Below are 21,803 nucleotides of genomic sequence, written 5' to 3' on the forward strand. Positions count from 1 at the left end.
GGGACCAGACCTTCAACACAGATCTGTTAGAAGACCTTTAAGATCCAAACCCTAACATGAGGAAATCCTACCTCCCACCCAGTTTCTGCTCAAAATCAACCTACAAAGGCTTGCACTGCTTCTCCAGAACTGACCCCCTGTGTTTGGCACTGGTCACATGCTAGGCACTGTGCTAACCCATGGTAGCTATGGGTTGAGGCCATAAAGCAAGGTGGATCCTGTTGGTGGTTTTACTACCCCCATTGTCCAAATGGCATAAATTCCCCTCTCCTCTGCCACAGGCACTGACTCTAGGAAAACCAGTGACCTGGGCCTAAGGCTGTCAGCACTAGGCATCTATGGACACAGGATTGTTTTGGGACTTTGGCAGAATGCTATAGAAAATAAACATAAAGTGGCACCAATGAAGAGTTGGCAGACATCTTTTAGGAATGAGAAGATCCACCTGAGAGCAGATGCAAGAACTCAAAGGGCAGGAAAGGGAGATGTTCATGGGCAACCACAGGGTGCGAGTGGCTTGATCAAACCAAGCCTGATGTCCATACTACTTCTGTCTGTTCTAGTTACATAAATCAGTAAACAGTCACTGGGCTTAAAGAACTTCTAACATCACTAAAGGGAAATCAGTTGTCTAGAGAACCCACACTAATGAGTGGAAATGCCACAATGTCTAGTGCAGATTCCTTGCAGTGATGATTAATTTTATGTATCCTCTTGGCTAGGCCATTGTGCCCAGATGCTCCAACATCAGTCTCAACATTGTTGTGAAGGAATTTTCTTTTTTGATACAATTAAGAGTTATGTCAATAAACTTTGAATAAAGCAAAGGACACTCCATAATGTGGGTGGGCCCCACCAATTAGGTGAAGGCCTTACAAGAAAGGGCTGAGGTTCCCAGGAGAGGAAGGAAGTCTTCCCCAGGTAACCTTTAGACTCAAGACTGTAACTCCAAAATCTTGTAGCATTTCCAGTCTTCCTCAGATTTCAGACTTGCCAGCTCTCAAAATCACGTGAACCAATTCCCTCCTACGTGTACACAGATGGCTCCCAAGCAGGATGGTTCCATTTATGATTTTTTTGACTTATGGTGGCATGAAAGCATTACACACTAAGTAGAAACCATACTTAGAATCATGGATTTTGATCTGTTCCTGGCCTCTGCGATACAATACTGTCTTGATGTTGGGCAAGGGTAGCCAGCCATAGTTCCCAGTTGGCCATGAGATCAAAGGGGAAGCCACCTGTAATCCACAGTGCCCTGTGTCACTGTGCTATGATGTTCAGTAGGTTGGGTGTGTTAAGCATATTTTCAGCTTATAATATTTTAAATTTATAATGGGTTTATTGGGAAGCAGCCCTAATATTAAGTGGAGGAGTAGGTGTGTATGAATATTTCCAATGGTTCCGATTCTCAAGAGAACCCAACTAACACACCTGCTATTAACCAAGTTCTCAGCCAGCCAGTGCCCACCCTCATCCTCATAGCACCTTCTGCTGTGGACACATCCCCTGCCCACAACAAGGCCCAGGTATCCCCACATGTGCACCAGGCTGCCCACCACACCTGAGACTTCAGCAACTTGACTCGTCTTTGCTGAAAGAAAGAAAAAAACAAAACAAAACAAAAACCTCTCCCTATACAAAAGAAGTTTAATCTACATCTTCTGGGTGAAGAATAGAAATGAAGCCTCAACCAGTTGAACTTCCTGTAAGGACACGACCTCCAAAAACATTGATTTTTTTTTCACTCCTGAAGCAAATAAGCCAGTCAGTGGGGAACAAGGTCAAATAGGAACAAATGCTAAAAATACGCACAATATATGCAAAATATACCCTGGTTAGCACCAACCTCCCTCTCCAATCCCACGTTCTGCTGGGCTTCCTAATCTTGGACAGAGATTCAAATTGGGGACGCAAAGAACTGAAAGGAGTTTTCTTAAGTCTGAAAACCATAAATGCAGCTCTTTCTGCACCTTCTCTGAGAGGCTTTGGGAAAGCAATTGACCAGTCTGACAGGATACGTAGAGAGCACTGAAAAGCCAAATGGAACTTTAAAGCTATCTGATGTAACTGTTTCTCTGGGATTTCAGACTAGCATCACACATAAGAAGAAGGATTAACCTGGATGAGTGGCTCTAAGCCTTGTCAAGCCAACCTGGAGTGTCTAAGGCAAGAGACTTGGGGTGGAGCACAAAGCTGGCATTTCCAAGGGTCCCCATTTTGAGGTTAGTTTGGACCGCACTTTGAGAACCACTTACTTAAGACAAATATCCCGAAATAGCAGAGCTACCCAGAGAGTTGTCATACCTGGCAGGTGAACCCTGCTCAGATATCCTCATGGTGTTCCACGTGAAAGCAGCTATATTAACATGTCCATTACACATGATGCTACCTGAAACCCTTTACTACCTTAGTGATTGTTTAAAACAAGGCAGGTAGCTGGGCATGACAGAGGCTAAGGCATAAAAATAACACACTTGGGGCCAGCCTGAGCAACTCAGCGAGACCCAGTCTCACAATAATAATTTTAAAAGGGCTGGGCATATACTTCAGTGGAAGTGTAGGTGCTTAGCATGGGCAATCCTCAGAACTGAAAAAGAGAGAGGGAGGAAGGGAGGGAGGAAGGGATGGAGGAAGGAAGGAGGAAGAAAGGAAGGAAGGCAGGCAGGCAAACTGAAGGCATTTTTGTTTCACCAGATTTGCAAATCATCTTAGGAATAAACACAATAAATAAAATTCTCTTCTAGTCAACACTGTCTTCAGACTGAAGATCTTCCTAGCCAGGCAGAAGGAATTGATAAGCAACAATCTAAGTGCAAAACAATAAACGTCTCTAAAGTGCTTAAAAACAGTTAAAGGCTACCATTTCATAACCTCCAATAAAATAACAGATTTGGGTGGAGATCATCCTTGTATGTTAAAAACCTTGAGTGAAAGTTGTTAGGAAGCAGGATATTCAGGGTATCAAAAGTGCAAAGTGGAAAATGTACCTTGACATTGAGGAATTTGGGAGTCTTAACCAGGTGATCAAACTTAGATGGCCAATAACATGAGAGACAGACAATGCATCTCTCCATGTGAAGCAAGGAGAGGTACTTTGCATGATGAAATCATTTCACAAAAACTAGTTACCCTGAATTTAATGACAAGAAAAGAATCAGACAAACATGACTACTACTAGAAAACTGGCTCCAGACCTTCAGGATGTCAATGTCAAGGAAAAAATAAGACTGTCCTTCTGTTCATATCAACATGCTTATCTACATGGAAAATTCCAGATCTACAAAACAAAACCCCTAGACCTAATAAGAAAATTTAGCAAGATTACAGGAAACAAGAAAATGTACAAAGGTCAATTACATTTTTACATACCAGCAATAAACACATGGAAACAAAATTTAAAACAACACACTCCAAAAAAAAAAAAAGAGAGAAATTACTCCCCCCCCCCAAAAAAAAAAAAAAAAGGAAATACTTGGGTATCAATCTTACTAAAACATGTACAGGATTCATATGTTGCAAACCACACATTTTCCCCTCATCTAAATAGCTGGAGAGACATACCATGTTCATGGATTAGAAGACAACATTGAACACATATCCTTCAACAAGTGAATGGTGAAACAAATTGCTTTGTATCTCCATGCCAGGGAGCAAACTGATACAACAATCTGGGTGAACTTTAACAACTTAATGTTGAGTGGAAAACACCAATCCTAAAAGGTCCCATACTGTAGAATTCCATATATAAACCATTCTTGAAGTGCAAAGTCACAGAAATGAACAGATTAATGGTGGCCAGGATTAAAGAGGTTTGGAGATGGAAGGGCAGTGGGCATAGCTATAAAGATGCAACATGAAGGCTCCTTGTGGTGACAGGTTTTTTTGTGTCTTGACGTCAACAGTTTTTTGGGTCTTGATGTCAATGTGAATATCTTGATTGTGACATTGTAATACTTTTTCAAGATGTTGCCTTTAGAAGAAAATGGGTAGAGGGCACATGGCATTTCTCTGTATTATTTCTTACCATTTCTGCAAATGGTGTCAAAATGAAAAATTTTAAAGAGTCAGCATAATGAAAAAAAATAATAATAGTATTAAAATAAAGAAAGCAGGGACTCGGTTTCAGATTTCAAAGCATAAGTACATAGTCAATGCAATATGTAAACAATGATGGGATTCTGAGTGGATAAAAGTATAGCGACAAGGCTGGGGATATAGCTCAGTTGGTAGATCCGGGTTCAATCCCCAGCACCGCAAAAAAAAAAAAAAAAAAAAAAGAAAGAAAAGTAGAGCAATAAACCACTCTTGAGTACAATTGGGCTATCTGGGTGACTTATGCCATTCAATCAACATTAAATTTCTCTGTGCTCACCAGGTGCAGAGGTGTAATCCCAGCAGCTGAGGCAGAAGGGTCACAAGTTGAAATCGAGCCTCGGCAACTTAGGGAGACCCTAAGCAATTTAGTGAAAGCCTGTCTCAATATAAAAAAATTAAAAGGGCTAGGAATGTTGCTCAGTGGTTAAGTGCCCCTCGGTTAAATCCCTGGTACAAAAAAAAACAAACTTTTTTTTCTCTGTGCTCATGGTCTTGAGGTTGAGCAATATGGGAAAATGTCCTTGTCCCTAGGTAATGCAGCTAAAGTATTTATGGATATAGTTCATGTGTGTACAATTCGTTTCCACAAAAGATAAAGTAGATGTGGCAAAATGACAAAAGAGAAAAATCTGAGCAAATAGAAATGAAGGTTATAAAGAGTTCATTATCATATTTCAACTTTCCCAAAAATGTGAACAATTTCCAAAATAAAAACCAGGAGGGAAAAGTTTACAATCTATAACCATCCACAAAGCTGATCTATACTTCATCTGCAATGTCCTCTTCACTTTGTGGTAAAATACAGATCCAGTGAATGCTAAATTCAGCCAGAACAAAGCCAATCTCCAGCATTGTGATGTGGATCACAAAGTGGCCAGAGAGATCCAGCACCCAGGAATGGGAAGGAAGTGAGACTGGTATAATGAGAATTGTGATGGAGGGACCCCCGATCCTCAGGATACACCCTGACCCCTTGGGTGATGGAGAGACCCCAAACCCCAGTCTTTAGGATGCCCGGAACCTTCCAAGATAGAGGGACTCCCCAGAACCTGGGTAATGGAGGTATGTCCACAACCCCTTGATTCTCACCACCCTGCCTGCCCCGCTCAGGACAGACCTTCTGTCGCTGACCTCAAGAAGGCAGATGACAGGGCCAGGCTCCAAACCTGACAATGTAATGAGACAGATATATCTGAGGTGTGACCCAGGCAGCCGGCCTGCCTCTGAGCCTGGTGGTCCAAATGTCACGCTGCCTTTCTCACTGAAGTAACGGAGATCTGGGACCTGCGCAACATGGGGCGGGGTTGCACCAGGTCAATCCGACCTACATCTGTCAATAACACAGTGCCTGGCCTCCAGTCCCAACAGCATTCAAAGGCACCGCCAGAATATAGGAATGCAGCAGAGATCTCAACCCCCATGAATGCTGGGCCTTTCCACAGGGGCAGGATCCTCTGAGGAGAGGAGACAAGGTCAGGAATCTCTGGATGCCGGGTTCAGAACACTTCGTTTTCTAGTTTTCTAGTGGACCTAACGTGAGTGCACCTACAGGCTGCCCCAAAAAACAGTAAAGGAAGCTCAGAGCATCCACTGCTTCCCCAGCCCACATGCCGGCAGCAACTGCCATCTAAGCTTCCTCCTAAGAGTTCCTGCTGCTGTTCGTACCCAAAAGCACCTCACCAGAGCTCCACCCTTAGCAGCACCCCCAGCACCTTCCACCAGCAGCTCTGACTCAAGCCCAAGAAGGGTTGCTGCAGGCGACTGATCTCACTCAAAGAAGAGCCAGTTGTCAGAAAACCTAAGCCTTGGACTCCAGAGGGCCAGGGTGGTGGGGGAGGGGAGGCAGGGGTTGACCTAAACCTCAGGAGAATAGGTAGCAAGCAGCAGTGATAGATATTTGGGACAAGTGCCCTTGCCCTGAGGTGCAGGACCAGAGGCTCACAGAAAACGCAGTGGAGAGAAGGAGACTCAGGAGGGCAATACCCAGGATGTCCCTGCCTGCATGTCCACCCTGGGAGTACAGGCAAGCTGCCTTAACCCACTGAGCTTCAGCTTTGTAAGGGACACAGCTGCATGGAAGAACGAGTGAGGAGGGAATGAATGAACAAAGGAAGGAACAAATGAACCTCCCCTGCTCGGGCCTCACACACAGTCAATAATTCATGCCAGCCACGTTCCTGCCCGCTGCCTCCACCCTGGGGTGCGTACCTTCTATTCACGGCAACCAGCCCAAGGTTTACAAGCTGCCACTGTTCCACATTCATTCACGCAGCTGGAAACAGAACAGTGTGTTATGGAAACTCGGGCAGATGTCGGGGAGTGGGGAGCTGCAACCCCAGGACGTGGTGCTGTGTGTTCTACCAGGTCCAAGGCCAACCGCCAGCGGACAGATATGATGGCCCTCCAGTGGGCTGCAGCCTCTCCAGGGATGGACATGGATCAGCTGACAGAGCAACAGCCTGTGCCTGAACATGCTGTCTCCCCACCACAGCTGGTGAACAAAGCCCACGCTTTGGCAAAGCTGCCCGCCATCAGCTCACCAGTTCCTCATCCCAGCAGCTAGCTGGCGAACTCGCAAGCATCAAATGAAGGAACCTGCAAAATCTGACAGGTTTCTTAAGTGCATTTGATCCCAAGTACAGAATTTGCAAACATGGTCTGGGTAGCCTCAGCAGAGAGCAGATAATTGTAAGAAAAGATTCTTTTCCCAAGACGGGTCTGCTGGACGCCTGGCATTCTTTTATGAGAACAAAACCTTCCCTTAAATGTTAGACAAGAGATTACGCATTGCCGGTGGGTCTGTATCAAGACTGGAATTCATTTGGAAAGCAAGGCAGAGAAAATAATTCTTCCCATTTTACTGTATGTATTTCAGGGAAACTCCACCACACGCTCTGTCCAGAAAGAATATTCTTTTGTGCTACAAGTATGGTAAAGTAACAGCTTTGTGTTGGCCAGGGAGCCTTCAGGGGCTCTGACCAGGCATTTGCCATCAACTTTCAATAAGACGGTAACTGGAAACATGGCTAATTTCCAAGAACATAACACTGGGCTAGATTTTCAAATCTCTAAAAGGAGGCACAAATGATTCTGTCCTGAAAGTTAAAGGAGTATATTGCAAAGCAAAATCCTAAGAATGAAACCCTGGGAAAATCTGGAAGCCTCTGTGTGTATGTGTGTATGTGTGTGTGTGTTTAGTAAAGGCCACCTTCTAGAATGTGTGTGTGTGTGTGTGTGTGTGTGTGTGTGTGTTTAGTAAAGGCCACCTTCTAGAATGTTCCCAGCTTGGCATGGCATTGCCTTTCCCCCAACATGAAACATGCTGTACATCAGTCAGGAAGGTCAATTTTCTGCCATTTGAAGGACAGAATGGAGGCTCAGAGTGAAGAAACACCTTCACAGCAACTCTAAGCTCCTTCCAAAACTCTTATCATGCTAGGGGAAAAAAAAGAAGAAGAAGAAGCCACAGCCTTAGTTCTCATCCTTGAAGGAGAGAGAGATCAACAAACATGGGGTTGTGTGCAACCCCAACCCAGAGTATGTTAGCAGAGGAAGGATGTGGCTAACTGACACTCAGGACAGGGAGTGTGGGCCTGTGATGGTCAACATGCCACTCAGAGCACCTGGAGGAGACAAGGACCTGAGAGGGGCTCAGAAGGTCTGACAGTCCTCCAATCATCCTATCAGTCTGTGGGGAACTGACATGGAGGTACAGGGCCTTTTTGCCCTTCTTTAGGCCAAATCAAAGTGGACCAAGACCTAAGAATTCAACCAGAAACTCTGCAAATGCTAGAAGAAAACATAGGGTCAACATTCCAACATATTGGTGCAGGCAACGATTTTCTTAACAAGACCTCTAACCCTAAATAAATAAAACCAAGAATCAATAAGTGGTATGGCATCAAATTAAAAAGCTTTTGCACAGTAAAGGAAATGATTAAGAGTTTGGAGAAAGAATCTCAGAATGGATGAAAATTTTTGCCAGTTACTCCACTGACAGGGGATTAATATTCAGAATATATAAAGAACTCAAAAAACTTAACACCAAAAAAAAAAAAAAAAAAAAGACCCAATCAGTTAATGGACAAAAGAATAAACAGACATCTTTCAAAAGAAGAAAAGAAAATAGCCAACAAATAATGAAAATAATGTTCACCATCTCTACCATTCAGGGCAATGCAGATCAAAACAACACTAAGATTTCATCTCACCCCAGGCAGAAAAGCAATTATCAAGACTACAAATAATAAATGATGGTGAGGATGTAGGGAAAAAAGGAACACTCATACATTGTTGGGTGGGACTACAGATTAGTACAACTACTCTAGAAAGCAGTGTGGAGATTCTTCAAAAAACTAGGGATGGAACCACATGACCCAGCTATCCCCTCATCAGTATATATTCAAAAGAACTAAAATCAGCATACTGTAGTGATACAGCCACATCAATGTTTGTAGCAGCACAATTCACAACAGCCAAAAGTTATGGAACCAGCCCAGGTGCCCATTAATAGATGAATGGATCAAGAAAATGTAGTATATATATATATATACACACACAATGGAGTTTCACTCAGCCACAAAGAAGAATGAAATTATGGCATTTGCTGATCCAATGGATAGAAAATGGAGAACATCATGCTAAGTGAAAGAAGCCAAACTGAGAAAGTCAAAAGTCAAAGGTTTTCTCCCATATGTGAAAGCTAAAGCAAAATAAGGGAAAAAGGGTAGGTGGTTGGGATATCATAAAGACAATAGGGAAGATCAGTGGAATCAAAGGAGAAGATGAAGAAGGAGCGGGGAGGGATGGGAAAAGGGGAGAAAATGTGGGATGAATTTAACAATTAATTTATGTGCACGTATAAAGTATATCATAGTGAATTCCATCTTTGTGTATATTGATGAAGTACCAACCAAAAATAAATATGCAAATGAGCAAAAGAAAGACCAGAGGAGAAGAGTAAGGAGAATGGATGAATGGAGAAGGGGAGGGAAAAGGGGGCACACCAGGTACTGAAATGGAGTAAATGAAATTCCATGTGTGTATGATTATGTCAAAATGAACCCATCATGTATAGCCTAGAATGCACTAATAAAAGGAAAAAAGGCTTCTTTTGAATTCAATGCTCCTCAAAGGGGTGAATAACTACAGAAAACAATTAAAGCAACAGCAATGAACCCTAGTTTTTATGCAGGAGGAACCCTGGAGTGCACAATGTTACTGGGCACTCCTAACAGCTCAGTGAAGTCCCTCCCACTGACCCTCATCTTCATATTACTTCAGAGGAGTAGGGGGACTTTCCTAGGGTCACCTGGAGAGCACATGACAGAAGTGCCATCTTGTCCTGCAAAGTCTGCTCCCCCAGGGCAAACAGGCAGGACCCACTGTCCCCAGCAGGGTCTAAGTCGAGTCCTCCTCTTATTTGCACAAAACCATCTGGCACCATAGGAGACGGAAGAGCTGATATCCCCAGAGCACATGAGTCTGACGACAGGCGAAACAGCAGAAACAACCGGTATGTATAAATGAAAGGACAGGCAGTAATTCCAGGGGTCACAGGGACGCAGGACAATAGAGATGACTGTCAGCCAAAAGTCTGTCAGCTCCACTCATTCGTCCAGCTCATCTTGGCACCAAAAACTGAAGCCCTAGTCTGTCTGGACCTCAGTTAGGCCGGTACTGAATTCAACACTGACAGGCCCCAGCTGGACACACACCAAGAGTCCTGGCCACAAATGCACACCCACAAGGCCAAGGTCAGCACTAAGTGGCTTCAGAGCACATCCAGCCCCATCAGCATGCAGCTGCCATAGGTTGCTGGGTTTTATCTTATGCATGGGCCCCAGGGAGCCACAGTAGACAGAAGAGCTAAGCCAGAATGTGAAGACCTGATTTAGCAGAAGCATTAGCACCTCCCACTCTGTCCTGCCTCACTCAGTCCAGCAGGGAGAGGAAAGCAGCTCCTCAGGGATTGATTGCAGGCCCAAGAAAGGGTCCACCTCACCATTAGGCTGCAGAGACCACCCCATAAGTACAGGAAAAATCAAACAGATGCCCAGATACCTGACCAATCAGAGCCAATGTGGAATTGGAATCTTCTGAAAGAGACATTGACAAGTATCAGCTGCTCAAAAACCAGACCTGGGCTAGGGATGCAGCTCAGTGGCAGTGTGCTTACTCAGCTTGCACTAGATCCTAGATTCAATCCCCAGTAGTGCATTAAAAAACAAAAAGAACAAAATGAAACCAACAAAAAAATCACCAACCCTAAGTTGAGGGATCATGCAGAGGAGTTTAGCCTTCACCCTGGGGGTTACACATGAAGACAGCACAGAAACAGGAGTTGCTTAGGATGGGGCATGGAATTCAGGAAATCATCCACATGATAATTACATACACACTATGCTACTAACACAGAATCACTGCAAACACCTAGACAAGAGCAGGAAAATAATCCCATGCTTTGGTACAATGAGAATGTAAGCCTTTTAAAAATGTAGAACCTTAGACAGTTAGTGATACTGTAAATTAGTACAACCATCATGGAAATCAGTATGGAGACACCTCAGAAGACTAGGCATGAACTCATCATAACGACCCAGCTATACCACTTCTCAGTATTTACCCTGAAGAATTAAAGTCACCTTACTGCAGTGATACATGCACACCGATGTTCACAGCAGCACAATTCACAATAGCCAAACTATGGAACCAGCCTAGGTGCCTATCAACAGATGAATGGATAAAGAAAGTGTGGTGTATATACACAATGGAGTTTTATTCAGCCATAAAGAAAAATGAAATTATGGCATTTGCAGGAAAATGAATGGAACTAGAGACCATCATGTTAAATGAAATAAGTCAAACTCAGAATGTCAAGAGGTTTTCTCTCATATTCGGAAGCTAGAGAGAAAAAAGGAAAAGAAAGGTAGGGGTGGATCTCCTAAAAATCAAATGGAGATCAGTAGAGGAAATGGACCAAGGAGAAGGAGCGGAGAAGTGCTAGGGAGTGATAATGGTCAAATTATATTGTTATATTGTATATATGTACGAACATGTAACAACAAATCCCATCGATATGTACAACTACAGTGCACCAATAAAAATGTAGAAAAATGTAAAAAATAAATAAAAATGTAGAATCTTCATTCTCATGGTTTCATTATCTCCAGTAACAAACAAAAGTGATAACCTATACTTTGGATTATCCTTATTTAAATGGGGACAGGGGCAAGAGTTAAAAGAACAAGATCAATCAATTCTCTGTGTTATCAGTTACTCATTTCACCCACATTTTTCATCAGTACAATCTGGTTAAAATCACAGCCTTGCCAGTGGGTAATGAGAAAGGTCTCTGGGAAATGTACAAGGAAATTGAGGTGCACTGGCCAAGCTTTGGGGAAATGAGTCTCATATTCTATCCTAATGCAGGTTGGTCCTCCAGAGATGAGGCCCACTCTATAGTTTGGATACAGTTTGAATGTCTCCCCAAAAGGTTCCCATGCTGGAATCTCATTCCTCTGTGTGACAGTACTAAGACCTGGTGGGCCTTTTAAGAAGTGAGGCCCAGAAGGAGGTGGTGAGGTCTTGGGGGAGCTACCTTGGGAAGGAATTGTAGCTGTCATGGGAGCCCAACTCCTGAATTGCAACCTGGCTTCCTGTTTCAAGATATGACCTCCTCCTCCCCGACCTGGTCCCATCATCGTGATGCCATCCTCCATTAGGCCTCATCAGAGGCTGAACCAATGGGGCCACTCCATCTTGGACTTTCAGCCTCCTAAACTGTACATTAAATAAATCTCTTTACCTTAAGCGAGTCCCAGTGCCACACACCTATATCCCATCTACTCAGGAGACTGAGGCAGGAGAATGGCAAATTCGAGGTCAGTCTCAGTAACTTAAGGAAAACCTGTTTCAAAATTTAAAAAATTTTAAAAAGCCTGGGGATGAAATCAGTGGTAAAGTGCTCCTAGATTGAATCCCCAGATCAAAATATAAAATTAAATTAAAAAATAAATCTCTTTTCTTTAGAAAACTAGTCTGCCTCAGGTATTTTGTTACAGTAACATAAAACTGACTAATACAACCACGTATCTCCACTTCCTTAAGAAAAGGGGTTAGGACCCCAAGTACTAGAGCCCACCCTCCCAAAACCCATCCATTATTATGCTAATAACTAACTGCCCTTTGTTGAGGGTCAAGGGCAAGAGATACCCACCCTGCCTCTCCACAAGTAGGCAGATGATCACTCATTTTTCCCCCCTCTACTCTAAGCTTCAACAGGACCCCTGGATCAGTGAGCATTGTTTTAGACCTGCAAGCATAATTGCTGCAAATTGCATAGAAAGTTGTCCCAGGCTCTATCTCAGTTTCCCTAATACAAAGGGTGGAACACCCCATCTTGTATCTTTCTACTCCCCCTTTGCCTTCTGCAAATCTCCTTTGCAGAAGGGGACTCTAGGAACACGCCAGGTAGTTGCTATCCTGCAGCCTGGGCCCTCACTGTCCCTCCCCCAGATGTCTCTCACTCCACAATCCCCCAGGATTTACTCCCTCACCTTCTTCACCCCAACAGCCCCTTGGAAAAAAGACCAAGCTGCCCACCCACATAGAGCAACCCTCTGCCCACTCCTCGGGGCCCCCAGTCCTGCCTGGCCCGGATCTGTGAGGCATCTCAAGTGAATAGAAGGATGGGTCTACCTCCTCCTCATTCCTCCAAATCTGACCAATTCTGCAAATGCCCATGTTGGAAAAGATGCCAGTAACTCTGGTCCAACATGTTCCAAGGGGGCAAAAAGGAGGGCCTGTTTGTTGACATTCCTGACTTGGAATTGTGAACACATTCTTAGAGGCTAAAAATTAACCCGATTCAGCCACCAAGGGCGTTATGGCCATGCTCAGTGCTGGTCCCAGAAAGCTTCTTGTCCTGATCAGAAAAGCCGCCACACTCCAACTGCTCAGGGGCTGCCAGCGCCATTAACAGAGCCAAACCAGAGCAAGGCCAGGTTCTGTGTTGTTCCCTCCGAAAAGCAGCAGAGGAAACCCTGCGTAATTGCACTCATAGATCATAGACTCTGGCATGTGGTTCCCAGACTGAACCATTTATCCAAATTAAAACCATTCTCCAGAAACAAAATCAGACCCTTTTAATTGAAAATAAAACCAAGCAGCCCCGAAGGCTTTTTTTTTTTTTTTTTAAATGAAAGACATTCTTCCTGCTTTCTCATTCCATTAATCACTGAGTTTACACAATCTGTCAAAATAGCTCGGTTAAGAAATCTCCCTCTCCCTTTTCCGGCAGGCCTGGTTTTTACCCTCTGGACACCAACCCAGCGGGGCTAGCAGGGACACTAGGCAGACACTGTGAAACTGTGAGGATCCAGTGACCACACTGTCTCAAGAGCAATTTGAACATGTTGGGAAATCCCAAAAAGCTGTGGTCACTTCTGGGTATCTGCCCACAAACATTGAGAGCAGGGACTTGTATACCATGTTCACCAGAGCCAAAAGGTGGAGGCTGCCCAGGTGTCCCTCAGCTGATGAACAGACTAACAAAATGTGGCACATCCATAAGATGAAATATTATTCAGCCTTAAAAAGGAAGGAGAGTCTGGCATATGTGACATGGTTGAACCTCAAGATATTAAGCCAAGTGAAATAAGCCAGTCACCAAAGGACAGACACTATATGATTCCACTTATATGAGGTCCATGGAGGTGTCAAAGTTATAGAGACAGAAAGTAGAATGGGGGTTGCCAGAGGTAGGGCAAGGTGAGAATGAGGAGTTAAATGTTCAGTGTGTACAGTTATAGTTCTACAATATGAAGAGTTCTGGAGAGGGAGGGTGGAGATGGCTGTAGAGCAATGTGAATGTGCTTAAAGCAAACTAACCTATACAACCTTATGTGGTTCAAATGCTAATTTTACATTATTTGTAGTTTTCCACAATTAAAAAAAAAATGTGCTTTTTTGATCCCAAACATCCCGCTAGAAATCTAAGAACATGACTACATAGTATCTGCCCAAAGATCTATGCACAGTGATAGACACAGGACATATATGACCATGGACAAATATGCACAGTGATAGACACAGGACATATATGACCATGGACAAATAGTTAAGCACAAGTACTTACCGTGCATCCACATACTGACACCAGCAGTCCTGTTTATGCAGAGTTATTTACAGATTGGGAAAGACACATATTGCCACAGTGATTTTTTTTTTTTTTTTTTTTTTTTTTTTTGGTACCAGGGATTGAACTCAGGGGCACTCAACCACCAAGCCACATCCCCAGCCCTATTTTGTATTTTATTTAGAGACAGGGTCTCACTGAGTTGCTTAAAGCCTCGCTTTCGCGGAGGCTGGCCTTGAACTTGTGATCCTCCTGCCTCGGCATCTTGAGCTGCTGGGACTACAAGCGTGCCCCACCGTGCCCCGCTGCCACAGTGATTTTTAAGATGCAAGATACAAAAACACAAACCATATGATCTCAGCTTGGTAAATTCAAAAGCAAAGAGAGTTAAAATTATCGCCTCAGGTGTATTATGGTTTGCATCTTAAATTCCCTCACCCCAAAGCTCACGTGTTGAAGGCTTGGATCCCAATTTGTGGTGCTCTTGGGAGGTGGCAGAAACTTTAAGGGATAGGGCTTAGTGAGAGGGAATTAAGTCACTGGGGTGTGCCCTCCAGGGGATGCTGGAACCCCAGCCCCTTCCTCTTTCTCTCTTCTCTTCCTGGCAGCCACAGGAGCTCCTCCACCACCTACTCCTGCCATAATGTTCTGCCTCACCAGAAGTCCAAAAGCAGTGGAGCCAACTGACTATGGACTGAAATATCTAAGACCATGATCCATGATCCAAAACAAACTTCCTCTTCTTTTAAGTTGATTATCTCAGGTATTTTATCACATTGATGGAAAAATGACTAACACGGAGGTGAACAGAGATAATTAAAGGACGTTGTTCCTGCTTCCTTAGCCTTTTTTGACCTTTTGCAGGCCTACAGTGAGCACCTATTAAGATTTTGTAGAAAAAATAGTCAAAAAGCAAGTTAGGAAGCAAAGATACATTTGCTTCTTGAGAGTGTCTGCTACTCCCTGAGTAAACAGATGACAACCTTGGCCAACCCCCTCCATAGAACAAGCGATAAACACATTCTTAACCAGCCTGGGTCTCCACCTGCCTCCCTGAGCTGAGCACACAGCCCAACCACCACGTGTATACAGTCTCTTTCCCCTGCCCCTGGCCACTGGACTCTGCGGGCCTTTCCAGAGGAGACAAACTGGAAACACCTGTCCCATCACTGGGACAAACTCATCGATCACTCTGGCCTCCCCTGTGTCATCCAGTCACCACATGTCCTCCCCACCCCCCAGATGGGAATCAGATAACACCTCCAAGAAAGGGGATGTCTTTCTGGTAGCAAGCAGGGTGCTCTTCAGATCCCTGGGACCAGGGGAATTCAGTAGGACCAAAGTAGCACTGGGGTTGGAGCCAGCAAGCAGGGAGGGCCATAGTCACACAAAAGAGCACTCTGCTGTGGTTCCCACCCCAAGGTCAGGATCCCTTGCAGAGTGCATCCCAGGTGGTAGGTGAGGAATGACCAAAGCCTCTTCGGGACAAAGGCTGGATTTGTCCCAGGTTTGTGAGATGCCAGAGCCTGGACTATTTCACTGCCTCTCAGCCTGAACACACCTTTGATCTACTTCCAAAATGGCCAGTAGGGAGAGGGGTGGGTGACCAGGGAAATCTCTAGGAAAGGTGAGGATTACAAAGTGGAGAGGAACGCCAGGACCAGGCCAAGGGAGGCCTTTGTTCTGGAAGGAATGTGCACAGACTCAGACGCCCTGGCTAATGGCCCAGCATGGCCCCAGGGCCAACAGGCCGGCCAGATGTGGGCCTGCGCAGTTTATTGTGCGGCCCACAGTGAGTGAAATGCTGCAAACTGCAGCTGTACTCTAAGGTAATGGGGAGAACGTGGATTCCTGAACCCTCTGGTGGGAAATAACCAACTCCCAGGAGCCTAGAGTGGGCTGGGCTATCCTGTAAAAAGAGAAGTAACTGCAGACGGCCTTGAACGGCCCTGCCCACCAATTCCTCAGCAATTTCTTTCTTTGACTCTTGCAACTAGCGCATTCTGGTGTATAAAAACCAACTGGTTCTCATAGACGTTTCATAAAATCTACACACAAGAGGGGCCACAGTCACAATGTTTCTGCCAAAAAACACTGAAAGAGGACACGCTTGGGTCCACCTGGAAAGGTCCCCTGGTGCTATGGGTGTGGCCTGGAAAGGAGGACTGCTCATAATCATTAGCAGGACGCCCTTGTTAAAACTTCTTGGGTGCCAGACTTGGTGGTGCACATCTGTAATCCCAGAGACTCGCAAGCCTGAGGCAGGAGGATCACAAGTTCAAGGCAAGTCTCAGCAACTTAGCAAGACCCTGTCTCAAAAGAATAACTAAAAAAGATCTGGGGATGTAGTTCAGTGGCAGAGTGCACCTGGGTTCAATCCCCAGTACCGAAAGAAAAAGAAAAGAAAAAAACTTCCTGGATGCCACTTGGGCAGCTGCAGTCAGGATTTCTGAGGAGTCTTCTAGTTCATTCCCCAGCACCGCAAGGAAAGAGAAAAAAAAAAAAAAAAAATGAAGATGAAAGTCAGGTCTGGAAAGGGTGTATAAATGTGATTATCTCTCCAAAAAGAGAAGAGGAAGAGGAAGGGCCGGCAACTTAACACACACCATAATTAGAGCTGAGAGAGGAAGGAAGAGAAGAAAGATTGGCCTCAGTGTCCGAGGAAGCAGCTGGGGCTGGAGCCGGGCTGCAGAGACTAGCGGATGCCATGAGCTGGAACCAGGGACTGCCCACTCAAGTAGGGGCAAGGTGGCTCTTGAGGGGCTGGGCCATGAGTCAGCGACTGGGGAAATCCCTCCTTCTCAGCAAGAGCTCTGAGCACTGCAGACCTGAATTCAAATTCAAGACTTGCCATCCCTTGATATGGGCAAGTTACTCAAGCTTGCCAACCCTCAGGGCCTCTTGCAGAAAAAGGAGACAATTAGAATGACTTTCATGGTTGAACAACAATCAGATCATGGATAGAAAGCATCACAAGCTGGCATGGGTACTCAAGCATTTGCAGAGGGCTCCTGGGAGCTTCCTGCCCAGTCCAGGGGACGGAGACAGAAAGAGAACCTCTCCCAGGGTGGTCTCTTCAGGGAGCACTCATAAGCCTGATCAGAGGATCTAGAAATTTCTAGATCACCAATTTCTCATTCACTTTGCCAACTTTGGACAAAACATATTAATACTGGATTACTACCCACTTTTTTGAAAAAATCAGCATAATTCTTTTTAAGAGTCTAGGGGTGGTTATGATGAACGTCAAGAATTATCTCCTCCCCTGACACAACAGGGTATTCCAAGGGCTCCTAATTTGCATTGTCCTTCACACATAATCAGGATGGCTCTGATCATTGTTGACCCTGTCTTTACTGGTCTCCTCTCCAGAAAAAGTCCCCAGGGGGACCTGGAGGCTTTCCAGGAGAATAGGAGCCAGACAGCAGGATGTACCTCAAGTAAAACACACCACATGGATACATCAGGATACTCCGGGATCTCTCAGATCAGCACTATGTCCCACACCACAACAGTGGACCTGCATTAAACACATTCCTGATATACAGTTCAACTAGAAAATTCAGGAAACAGAGATCCTATTTTTTTTTTTTTTTTTGCTTTTATAAGAAACAGACATCGTGGAAATCAACGTTGCTGCTCCTGAGCTGCACCCAAGAACTGTGCATGGGACATGGACCTGGGTAAGGATAAAATATGCTCCAGGATCCAAAATGCTTGCTGAATCTAAGAGTGAACACATGCTCAATGGCATTTTCGTTGGAGTGATTTTTACTGGCATTTTTTTTTTTTATCTTTATTTATTTTTTGCAGCACTGTAGATCAACCCCAGGGCCAGGTAAGTGCTCTATCACTGAGCTCCATCCCCAGCCCTTGGTGTTTTACAATGTAGTGCACAAGCCTTGCAGCAAGACAGAAGGGTATTTACCACTTCTGCATGGAGATTCCTGTGAAGATGAGGACAGGGTTCTGCTCATGGCTTCACCATGAGGTTTAAGAAATACTTATTCTCTGACTGTTTTTAGCACCCTGTGAGAAACAAAGTAGCTCTAAGGTAATCAAATGCATACTTAACCAATTAACCAGATTCCCTTAATCTAGATCAACAGGGATGGCCACAAAGGACTCCTGGTAGACAGCGCTGGCTTACCACCTGTATGGTACAGGTAAGCTGATGACCTCCCATCATTTTGCTGTTTATCAGAGGCCTACAGGAAAGGGCCAGGGGTTCCCAGGTCAGTGCACCTCCTGGAAAGCTTCAGTCCAGACCCCATTAATCCTCCCACACAGTTTCTGCCTTGTGGAGCAAATGTCCCACAGAACAGGAGCCCCCTCCCTGAGAAGTCTACAGGGACTCTTGAACTCTTGAAGCACTCGGTCAGCAAATGTCTCTGACTGCCTGGTAAGTGGTAGGGATCTAAACAGGCCTTCCTGCTCTCAGAAAGACAAAACCATCATCTCCCACCTAAGTTCAGATACCAAGTCACTGAGAGAGAACAAAGTCTTCCCCTATATGTGTGTGGGGAGTTTCCTCCAGGCTGATCCTAGAAAGGAAGGCAGCACACAGAGCCAGAGGGCTGAGTTCATCCAGACCCCCTAATGACTCCAGGGCTTTAGAAATATGCTTGGTCTGTAAAATGGGTCCTGTGTATAGAATCCTGCATAGATACATTTTGTGATTGCCAGACAGAAGATCAGAAATCTTCCCCTTTGGCTTCTTTCACTCACCGTACTTGCCTCATTGCCTCCTTCCCAGGTCACTGTTATCTCATGGGCAACATCTCCTGCAGCCCAAGAACATATTTTGACCTCATGCCCTTTTGCGCTCGGGTCACACTTACAAGCAGCTCAATTTCAAAACATTAGGTGCCAGAGCAACACTTTGTAAAAAGCCAATCAATTTGCATTTAGGAGCATGCAGTTCCCTGAAGCTACTACTTTTTTCTACCTTCTCGGTGGTATTTAAGGAAATAATTCAACCGCTGCTGCTGATAGCTTTGGCAGCCTCAGATGAGGAAGGGCTGTCCAGACATGCATTAGAATCCAATTATCAGACTTGCAGCAGCAGCCAGGAGAACAGCCCAAAAACTCCACTGTCCTGTCCAGGAATTCGGAGCTGCACCACCACGTTTCAAAATCTTGGGGATGTTATTTGACCCTACTTTGCCTCAGTTTGCATATCTGTAAAGTGGTATAATAATCCCAACTCCTTCCCAGGGTTGTCAATTTGGTAAAATGAAATAAAAGCATGCAAAGCATTTAGTAAATGCAAGTAATTAGTACCTTCTATTACTTTAGGAGGTCACCATTACTTTGCCTGAAGATTTGGTCTCTTCCTCCATTAAGCTTTGGAGCACCTAGCTCTGTTGCGGTCCCCTCCCCCTCTCCATGCAGGTCCTGCTCTGGGTACTGGCCTTGCCTCTTCCACCTTCCAGCTGCAGCCACTCCCCATCCCCTTCCTGGCCCTCAAGGCCTCAGCACAGAAAGTCCTTTCTTAATACTTGTTGATTGATTTGCAAATATAACCTCACAGGCCCCAAATAGGTCAAAACCAAAATCATACGGACAGGCAAATCTCATTCAAAAGGGAAAGAACTAAAAAGCACTTTTAAAAAAGAATACGCATAGACCAAAAGCCACATGGAAATAGACCAAAATGTCAAAAGGGTTAGTTCTAAAGTGCTATGGGATATTAACACAAGATCTGACCTGCATTCATACTTTTCAGTACATTTTATGAGCCCTCTGTCACCATACATTCAAGTAGTGAAAAACTGGAGAAAATAATCTCAGAAAATAAAAGTGTGTGGATGGGCTGCAATAGACCCTGGGGATCTTCCCAAGCGGTTGTGACCACCATCGTTAGTGGTCCCGCTGACCCCACACCCTGGAGGGCGCTTTTTGTTTTCCAATCACTTTGGAGACTCCGGGTCACCTGCTGGCACTGTCTGGAGAAGGCTAGAAAGCTCCTGGTTCTCTTCCCGCCACACACATTCTCAAATCACGTCAAGCAAACAACCCTGGGCTCGCTGGTTAGAACGCGGCACTGCATCTCAGAAACCCCAACGACCTGGGGACCCTCCTCCTCCTGCCTGTCAGAGGCAGCGCCGGCGTGCCAGAAGGCGCGTGCCACAGGTGGCCCCCGGACCCGGCACCCCCTCCCAGTTCCCGCTCCTTCAGAAGGATGGAAAGGCGCGGAGGATCCCCCTACCTTCTAACCACGAAAAGGAAAGAAACGCACCAGGTCACTTGCCTGCAAAGAGCGGGAGAAGAGTCCCGAGCTTGCCCATCGCGGCCCCAAGAAGCCGCTCTTCGCCGCGGAGTTCCGAACGTGTCCCAGGGAGCGAAGTCCACCCGCCGCGACCGCGACAGTGCCGATCAGTCCCCGCCCGCGGGCGCCCAGGAGCCGCGGGCCCTGACCCAGCCGGCCCGCTTCCTACGACCCCGGCTTAGCCGGTCCGAACTCCCGACCCCGGCCGAGCTGGCCTGCGCCACAGCTCTGTCCTGTTACTTAAACTAAGCCCCGTCTTCTAATCGCCTCAAACCTTGTGACTGCGCGCCCCAGGTCCCGGACCCCGTACGCCCCAGCCTCGGTCCCCCTGTGTCTCTGTCCCCGCTCCCTAAGCTGTCTCTGCGCCCAGCTCCTGATGCCTGCGCGTCCCTGACCTGGTCCCGGCGTCCCAGCGCCCCAGCTCCAGAACCCTGCGCGCCCAGAGCCAGGTCCCGGTGTCCAGGGCGCAGGAACCCGCCAGGGCCCGAAACAAAGAGCGCGGTGGCGCGTGGCCGCGTCTCCCCTGCCTCCCGGCCCCAGTACCTGGGCGAGCCCGCGGCGCGGTCCGGCCAGGCGATGGCCGCAGCTAGGCTGGGCGCGGATCAGAGCGCGGGCGGGCCCGTCCTCCTGGCTGGCGGCCCGCGCCCGCGGCAGGGCCCCCTCGAGGCGGCGCGGGCAATCGCCACAGCCCGCTCTCAGGGCCCGGCTGGTCACCTGGCCTCATCACCCTAACAATGTGGCGCGTTTCCAGGACCTGCCTGCCCGGCTAACTGCTCCTAGGGATGCGCCCCAGGACCTTTCTTCCCTGGCAGTAGTGGGCAATGGAAATTAATAGACCCACTAAACAGCCCAGACTCTTATTATTCAGGAGGCCAGAAATTTCTGGGTCGGTGGAAACGCACCTGGGAAGGTGCATTCGAGTCCTGGTTCCCACAAAACCTGTTCATTCTTTCATTGAGCACTTGTAATTATTGTGAGCCCTCCCACCCCGCCGCACCGGGAAGAAGACTTACCAGGCCCTGCCCTCCTGTAGTTTACAGTCTAATGTGGAAGTGCATACATAAAGCAGCACAACCTTCTCAAGAAAGCCCATGAAAATTTAGAAGTCCCCCCAAGGTCCAGTTCATGGATGGATGGGGTCAAGAAAGACTTTAAAAGTCACATGACTTTTTACAATGAGCCAGGACAAAAGAGCGGGATTTAAGCAGGCCAGAGGTACACAAGAAAGAATTCCCAGGAGAGGGATTCTCAAAAGAGCAAAAGGGCTACAGATTATCCATCCTCAAGATTCATGGT

At 46.0% G+C, this 21,803-nt stretch overlaps 1 protein-coding gene across 3 annotated transcripts in view; it reads right to left on the reverse strand.

The window, feature by feature from the left end:
• Tns3 (tensin 3) overlaps positions 1-21,178 on the reverse strand; it is a 271,594-nt gene extending 250,416 nt beyond the window's left edge. The window contains exon 1 of one of the 3 annotated variants that reach the window (XM_047560438.1): positions 21,051-21,178. The gene's annotated coding sequence lies outside the window, so the exon portion shown is untranslated. Of the gene's footprint in view, positions 1-20,489; positions 20,660-20,902; positions 20,922-21,050 lie in introns of those variants that run through there. The other 2 variants (XM_047560439.1, XM_047560437.1) reach the window with 2 other exon arrangements.
• Between the last annotated feature and the right edge of the window lie 625 nt (positions 21,179-21,803).

The sequence above is a fragment of the Sciurus carolinensis genome, chromosome 8, assembly GCF_902686445.1.
Source record: "Sciurus carolinensis chromosome 8, mSciCar1.2, whole genome shotgun sequence".
Classification (NCBI taxonomy): Eukaryota; Metazoa; Chordata; class Mammalia; order Rodentia; family Sciuridae; genus Sciurus; species Sciurus carolinensis.